The sequence below is a fragment of the Pongo abelii genome, chromosome X (genome assembly GCF_028885655.2).
Source record: "Pongo abelii isolate AG06213 chromosome X, NHGRI_mPonAbe1-v2.0_pri, whole genome shotgun sequence".
NCBI classification, from domain to species: domain Eukaryota; kingdom Metazoa; phylum Chordata; class Mammalia; order Primates; family Hominidae; genus Pongo; species Pongo abelii.
The window spans coordinates 151,035,607-151,043,667 of NC_072008.2; the positions used below are offsets into that span (position 1 = coordinate 151,035,607).

The 8,061-nt window shown below is 36.6% G+C and overlaps 1 pseudogene; it reads left to right on the forward strand.

Moving 5' to 3' along the window:
* Nucleotides 1-1,468: 1,468 nt before the first annotated feature.
* On the forward strand, nucleotides 1,469-2,355 carry LOC100936729 (heterogeneous nuclear ribonucleoproteins C1/C2-like; annotated as a pseudogene).
* Nucleotides 2,356-8,061: the final 5,706 nt, after the last annotated feature.

The following is an 8,061-nucleotide window of genomic DNA, read 5'->3' on the forward strand; positions in this document are numbered from 1 at the left end:
TCTGCTCAGCAGTTTATGTACATTATATCATTTTACTGTCAAGTAAGCCTTCAAGAAAGTTTATTATTGTCCGCACTTTACGGGTGAGAAGACTGAGCCTCAATTTGAGAAAGGTAAGGCTTTCCCTAAGCTCCTTTAGCTAACAAGTAGCATCATCCAATTTCAAGCTCGGTGTTCACAGAAACTTCACCTTTTTATCAAAACAACAACAAAACTTGATTTCTATAATCATGAAGTATACACAGAGCGATAAACATCTCTGACTTTGCTTCTACAAGTTGATAAGTGACTCACATAGAAAAATGTGCTTCATGGAATCTAGTCCTTCACTGATTCTCTCATAAATGATGATGATTAACTTGCTCAGACCATCCCTATACTACTTATAACTGGCTTTAGAATGAATTCCCACACCTTGCACTGCTTTAAATAACCCAAATGTTAAATATGTAGTATAACAAGGGTTCTTTTAACACTGATATTTGAAAAAGTTTATATACTTTTTCTAAGCCTCAGAATACAAAGTATGTTGTAATAGCATACATATTGGTAAATCATATTTTCAATTTGTCCTCAATTTCAAGTAAATCCTCAGCCAAATAAACTAGAAAGATAATACATCACTTTAATTACAATAAATGGAAGTTGTCCTAAATATATTTCTGCAATAAATAGCTTCGATTATTAATTTTTGAAAGATTAATTTAAGGGGAGATTATTCTTAATAAAATTGGGGATCCTTGGCTGTGAACTGCTATTCCTCATCTATGTACATTATAGACCATTTTATTCCTCCACCATGGAAAAACTAATTTCCAATTTTAAGGCATTTGAACACATACATTTATCAAGAAATTATCAATATTGTAAATTATATTCTTCATGGTGCCTCACTGGCTAAATTTAAGATGGCAAATTTCTGTAGCATAGATATAATAAACATGGCTTAGTTTAGAAAAAAAAATACTGCTTTTCTAGAATTACAATAATATACTCTACTATTAAAATTCGAAGAAACTTAGTTTTTCCATTGGCATAAAATTGTTTCCCCATTGGGAATATTTCATATGTAGTGATAATTAATTATGGTAGATGTCTTGATTAGTGAATAGAGCATGAGCTTCAAAACCAGGATGATTTGACTTTAAGTTCCAGCTTTGCTTTTCTAGCTATGTGACTTTGGGCAAATTATTTAACATATCTAGGCTTCAGTACCTTCTTCAAAATAGAGGTGATATTCAACTATGAGATAATATTCACATCATGTGCATTTCGTAAATTGTAATCATAAATAATAATTAAGTTTTGGCCATTTTGTGATGCAACAAAGACTGAGAGGTTGTGGCTGCACTGCCAACCACGAGCCGTAGTAGCCTTCTCCACATAGAACCTGGGAGTAGGAGACTCAGAATCAAATCTCTTCTCCTTCCCCCATCCTAGTTTTGGCTTTGGGAGAAACCTTACAAACACAATGGCTAGCAATGTTACCAACAAGAGAGATCCTCATTCCATAAATTCCTGTGTGTTTATTGAGAATCTCAGAACTCTTGAGGTCAAGAAGTCTGAAGTGGAGGCAATCTTTTTGTAGTATGACAAAATTGTGGGTTGCTCTGTTCATAAGGGCTTTGCCTTTGTTCAGTATGTTAATGAGAGACACCCGGGCTGCTGTGGCAGGGGAGAATGGCAGGCTTTAATATTAATCTGGCTGCAGAGCCAAAAGCAAAGTGAGGAAAAGCGGGTGTAAAATAAACTGCAGCAGAGATGTATGGCTCCTCTTTTGACATGGACTATGACTTTCAACGGGATTATGATGATAGGATGTACAGTTACCTAGCACGTGTTCCTCCTCCTCTTCCCATTGCTCGGGCTGTTTGTCCTCAAAAGGCCAGAGTGCATTAGAAAACACCTCACAAAGGGGCAAAAGTGGCTTTAATTCTGTGTGGACAAGGGGATCTCCCAAGTCTGGAAAGTTGAACAGAGGTGACGTTTAGGCTGTGAAGAAGGAATTGACCCAGATAAAACAAAATGTGTATTGTCTATTGAAAAACATGAAAAAAAAAATTGAAAAGGAACAGAGCAAACCAGCAGTAGAGATGAAGAATGATAAGTCAGAAGAGGAGCAGAGCAGCAGATCATTGAAGCAAGATAAGACTAATGTGAAGATGGAGTCTCAGGGGGATGCAGATGACTCTGTTGAGGGGGACCTGTTGGATGATGATGATAATGAAGATGGGGGATGACCAGCTAGAGTTAATCAAGGATGATGAACAAGAGGCTGAGGAAGAAGATGACGGAGAAGATGACAAAGACAACGCCAATGGCCAGGATGACTCTGAAGCATATTGTGGGGTTTAGAAATATTATCCAGTTATTTCTTTACCTAGGTGCTTGTAAGATCAGCTCTTTCACCGGATTCTCTCCCCTAGTACCTTCAGAGCATGCCCACTGTTCTCAACATCCTTGCCCTTCCCACTAATTAATATTGCCCTGTGCCTAGTCCCATTTCACTTCCTTTGATGCTCTTTGTAGTTTTGTAGTCTTACCTTGTAATTTATGCTTTTAATTTTTAATCCTATTTTTAAATTTTAAAAATAGGATTTTAAATTTTAATCCTATTTATGACTTAACAATAAAAAGAATGTATGGTTATCATCAACTGTCTCCAAAATAATCTCTGTTATGCATTGAGTACCGTTCTTTTCATTCATACATAAATTCAGTAGTTGCTTCCCTAACTGCAGAGTCAATCTCCTTTATTTGAGTAGCACCGGAAACCATCCTTGAGTTAAAAGTATATATGTTATATTCTCACATAAGTTTGCTGTGTGAGGCAGTTCAACACAAATGTAACAATGTGTTTTTGTGAATGAGAGTTGGCATGTCAAATGTAATTTTTTAGAAAAGTAATCAGCATTACTGTTTTAAGATTTGTTCTCTAAAGTTGATACTGTGGGATATTTTTGTGAACAGCCCGATATTTGGGACCTTTTTTCCTCAAAATAAACAGGTCCTTATTAAATCAGGAATTTGGAGAAAAAATTAATATCATAATCATATACTCATTCAGAGTCCAGAACTCTTTATCCATGTGCCTTGGTGGAATACATGATCTCAATCAATCCAAATCAGATCACTGCTGGAACCAGTAGTCAACTATTCAGCAAAATGTCGGGATGGTGTGGTAGAGATAGATTTTAAACCATAAGTAGAACCCATAAGATTTAATGATTGACTTGAGATGAGTGTGGAAAAATAAATAGTCCAGAACCATACCTGAGTATGGTTTAAGTTATTCAGTAAATGGGGGTACCATTGATAAGAAAATGAATTCTCAAGAAGAAGCAGGTTTGGGGAGACAGAGAGAGAGAGAAACAGAGAGAGAGAGACTTTTGAAATTGAAATTTTTAGTTTTCACTTTGGGGTATCCTTGGGACATTCAAAAACTGACAGCTAGATGGCAGCTTACTAAATGGCTGGGAAGTCAATGGAGACGTTTGAGATAGCTCTAGAAAAATAGACATTACTAGTACAGTTGAAATAACTGGAACTACTAGTGTGAGTGAGATGAATCTAGAATTGTAATTTTAAGATTGCAGTTTTATTCAGAAAATTAAAGGGTGTAAAGGGTAGGAAGAGAAACAAGAAAAGAAAATATATCCAGACCTGTTTATCCAACTGTTCACTAAATAGCCACACGTACTTTTTATCTTTATAATGCATTACTGATAGCATTCTGAAAGAATCAGTGTATATGCTATTACTTCTACCTAATATGCCCTTTCTACTTTCCCAGCTACTCCCTATTGTTATCTTTTAGCTAACTCCTTTTCATTTTCTAGGATTCCATTTAATATCGACTAACCCAAAAACCTAACCTGTAAACTCCATTTAATTTCAACTAACCTGGAATGCTCTATGTACATTTGTATCACAGTAGTTGTTATGGACTGAATTATGTCTCCTTCCTTCAAATTTGTATGTTGAAGTCTTAATCCCTAGTCCCTCAGAATGTGACTGTATTTGGATATAGAAATTTAAAGAAACAATTGACATTAGATGAAGTCACTACGGTGGGCCCTAATCCAGTATGACTTGTATTCTTATGAGGAGTCTGTGACTCATAGACACACACAGAGGAAAGACCATGTGGAGACAAAGGAAGAAGATAAGCTGGCCATCAACAAGCCAAGAAAAGAAGTCTCAGGAGAAACCAAACCTGCTGACACCTTGATCTTGGATTTCTAGCTTCCAGAACTGTGAGAAAATAAATTTCAGTTTAATCTACTCAGTCCGTGATACTCTTGTAATGGCAGCTCTAGTAAACTAATACAGCACTTTAACACATATACTGAAAGAACTGAAATCAGAACTTTGAAGAGATAGCTGAACTCCCATATTCATTATAGCCTTACTCACAATAGACAAGGTATGGAAACAAGCGAAGTTTCCGTTGACAGATGAAGATTTTAAAGTGTGGTATATACATACAATGGGATACTATTCAGCCTTGAAAAAGAAAGAAATTCCATCATATGCAATAACATATATGAACCTAAAGGACATTATGTTAAGTGAAATAATCTGATCACAGAAGGACAAATACTGCATGATTCCACTTACAGAATGTGTCTAAAACAGTCAAAATCATGGAAACAGAGAATACAATTGTGGTTTCCAGGGGTGGGAGGTGGTATAGGGGAAATGGAAAGTTGTTTTTCCATTGGTAGAAAGATTCTATTATGCCAGATGAATAAATTCTAGAGATCTGCTGTACAATGTAGCACCTATAGTTAACAAAATAGTACTGTGCACTTCAAAATTTAAGAGGATAGATTTTGTGTTAAGTGTTAGTACTGCCAAAACAAACAAAAAGTAACAGAAAGGGACACAAAGGAAATTTGGCAGGTGTTAGATATGTCTATTATTTTGATTTTGATGATAGTATTAAAGGTATTTGCATGTACACAAACTCCTCAAATTGTACTCATTGAATATGTGCAGTTATTTGTATATCAATTAGACTTCAACAAAGCTGGTAAAAAATAGGAGTTGACTAACAAAACCAAATAGCACAAAAATGTCAAAATAGAAATTTTAAAATGTATATTTTATAGAGGCAATTGGGACATGTTCAAATATGACTGGGCAAAGAGTAGAGCCAGGCAACATGAGGCAGAGAAAAAAAATGCTTTTGTAATAAATCTATAAGACAACCTGACACAAAATTGATGCCCATAGGCTTATGAGTGTTGTGGTGTACTTAGAGGTTCTTCTTGTGGATAATAGGCAAACTGTTGTAGCTCTATGCTATAGCAGATCTTTGGATTTACAAGGTATATATTTTTGTATCAATGATATAATTTTACCTTTGCACCAGGCACGGTGGCTCACACCTGTAATCCCAGCACTTTGGAAGGCTGAGGTGGGTGGATTGCTCAAGGCCAGGAGTTCAAGACCAGCCTGACAACATGGCAAAACCACATCTCTTCTAAAAATACAAAAATTAACCAGACATGGTGGTGCATGCCTGTAATCCCAGATACTCAGGAGGCTGAGTCAGGAGAATCACTTGAACCTGGGAGGTGGGGGTTGCAGTGAGTTGAGATCGTGCCATTGCACTCCAGCCTGGGAGACAGGGCGAGACTCCATCTCAAAAAAAAAAAAAAAAAAGATAGTAATAATGATAAAAAACTTAGGTCTGAAATTTCGTGTATATTGGTCATAACATGAAATATGTCTCCCACTATTACTGTGTGGGAGTTTAAATCTCTTTGAAAGTCTCTCAGAACTTGCTTTATGAATCTTGTGTTCCATAAATATATATGCACCCAACACGTATCCATAAAGCAAGGTCTGTAAGAACTTGCTTTAAGAATACGTGTTGGGTGCATATATATTTAGGATGGTTAGGTCTTCTTCTCGAATTAAACTTTTACTACTAAGTAATGACACTCTTTGTCTTTTTTAGCTTTTTTTTTGGTTTAGCATCTGTTTTGTCTAAAATTAGGACTGCAACCCCTACTTTTTTTCTGTTTTCGTTTGCTTGGTAGATTTTTCTCAAACCCAAATCAGCTTCTTTCAATAACACATTCTGCAAGGAGAGCTAGTATTCTGGTTACCATTCCCTGGCTATCAGAATCTTAACTGAAAAGAAAGGCAGGGTCTATTTACTCCAGGAAATTATATGTTACTAATTGAAGGAATTCTGAAATATAGATTATTAAATTATTTATTTTAAATGACTCTACTAAAATTCTGCAAAGAGAAGGTCCAGTTTACTATACATACTTATATCCAATGCACAACAGTCTAAGATACATACCATTTAAAAATTTTATTTGCCAGTGGGAGAATAAAGGTAAATAAGATATCATCTCTGTACTCCAGAGCAATGGACACCAGTGGATAATATAAATACATCAGGCAAATATGTCTTATATTGTAATTCATTTAGTCAACAAATATTTACAGAGCACACCAAAGTTAAACTTGAGTGACACTGCTACTACACTACCTCTAGAGAATACAGGCAGCTTACCCGTCACCCTTACTGATACCGCATGAAGCAGCATCCCATGAGGCCAGGTGACAGCCACCTCTGGTTTTGTTTTTGAATTTGCTAATACTTTGATTCACTAGCATACATACATATCACACTGGGACTAACAGTTTCAATATTGGCTCGGTTGAGAATGTAGTTCAAACAACAGTACTTGCATACTTTCATTCCTACCTTTCGGACATCCAGTGGAACAACTGCTATACAAAGAAATGCCCCCTTCAACTTTGGTGGGTAATACACAGGTACTTAGTGCCGTCATTGCCAATTCAAGGCCCAACACTATTTGCTTTAATAGAAAACACTCCAACTTTGCTTTTGCCTCTGGGCTCTCAGTACCTCAACAACTACAGGTTGTGTAACTTGTAGTTGTGTAGTGTGGAGTTTAATTAAAGTTAACAGGAACAGCTGGAGCAGTTTCCACTACTTCTACAATAACATTAATCACCTTTTCCATCAAAGGTGCCAAACTGGGAACACTCGTATAGACACTTTTTTGGTGAACTGATTAGAAATCAGTCTCATTACAAAGAAATTTCCTTACCTAACTGGCCAGGATAGTTGAATACTAGAGGCCAGAGAGTCCTAGGTGAAGGCCAGAGTAGGGATTGAGGTAGTTAAGCAAGGAAATAAAATGTTTAAAGCTCCATGTTTGAGCTTATATGCAAGTAACAGAAAGATGAAATCAGTGATGTGACATCTTTCACTGACAAACTCAGTAGTAAGAACAGGAAGAGAAGAGGAAGAGGAAAGTGGGAAGGAAGTTATGCTTACTGAGGTCCCACAATCTGCCAACTATTTAGTTAAACACATTGAACCTTATGACAGGTCCATTAAGGAGAAAAACAAAACTCATAGAAATTAAGTAACTTACCCAAGGTCACATTAGAAACATCTTGCTATAGACGGAATTGTTGAAGCCCTAATCCCTAATGTGATAGTATTTGGAGATGGGGCCTTTGGGAGATAAGTAGGTTTAGGTGAGGTCATAAGGGTAGGGCCCCCATGGTAGGATCAGTGCTCCTGTAAGAAGAGGAAGAGTCTTTTTCTCTCTTTCTTTCTTTCTTTCTCTCTCTCTCTCTCTCTCTCTCTCTGCTGTCCACAAACCAAAAGAAAAAGGTACATCCAACCCTAAGCCAGGAAGAGAGTCCATACTACAGCCCCACTGTCCCGGCACCCTGATTTAGGACTTCCAGCCTCCAGAACTGTGAGAAAAAACAAAACAAACAAAAAAACACATTTCTGTTGTTTAAGCCACTAAGTCCATGCTATTTTGTAATGGCAGCCCAAGCAGACTACCACTGTAGTACAAGTAAAGCTACACTTTAGAGCTGAAAATGTCAAAGTCATGATTATCTCATTTCAAAGTTTGCTTTCTTTCTACTTAAATTTTCCAGTTACATTTATAGGACCTGGTTGATTCACAAGGAATCTAAAAGAATGCTGAAGCCAGAGTTAATCCTATCAGTGGCTGCAGTCTTCATAAAGAACTATTATAAGAC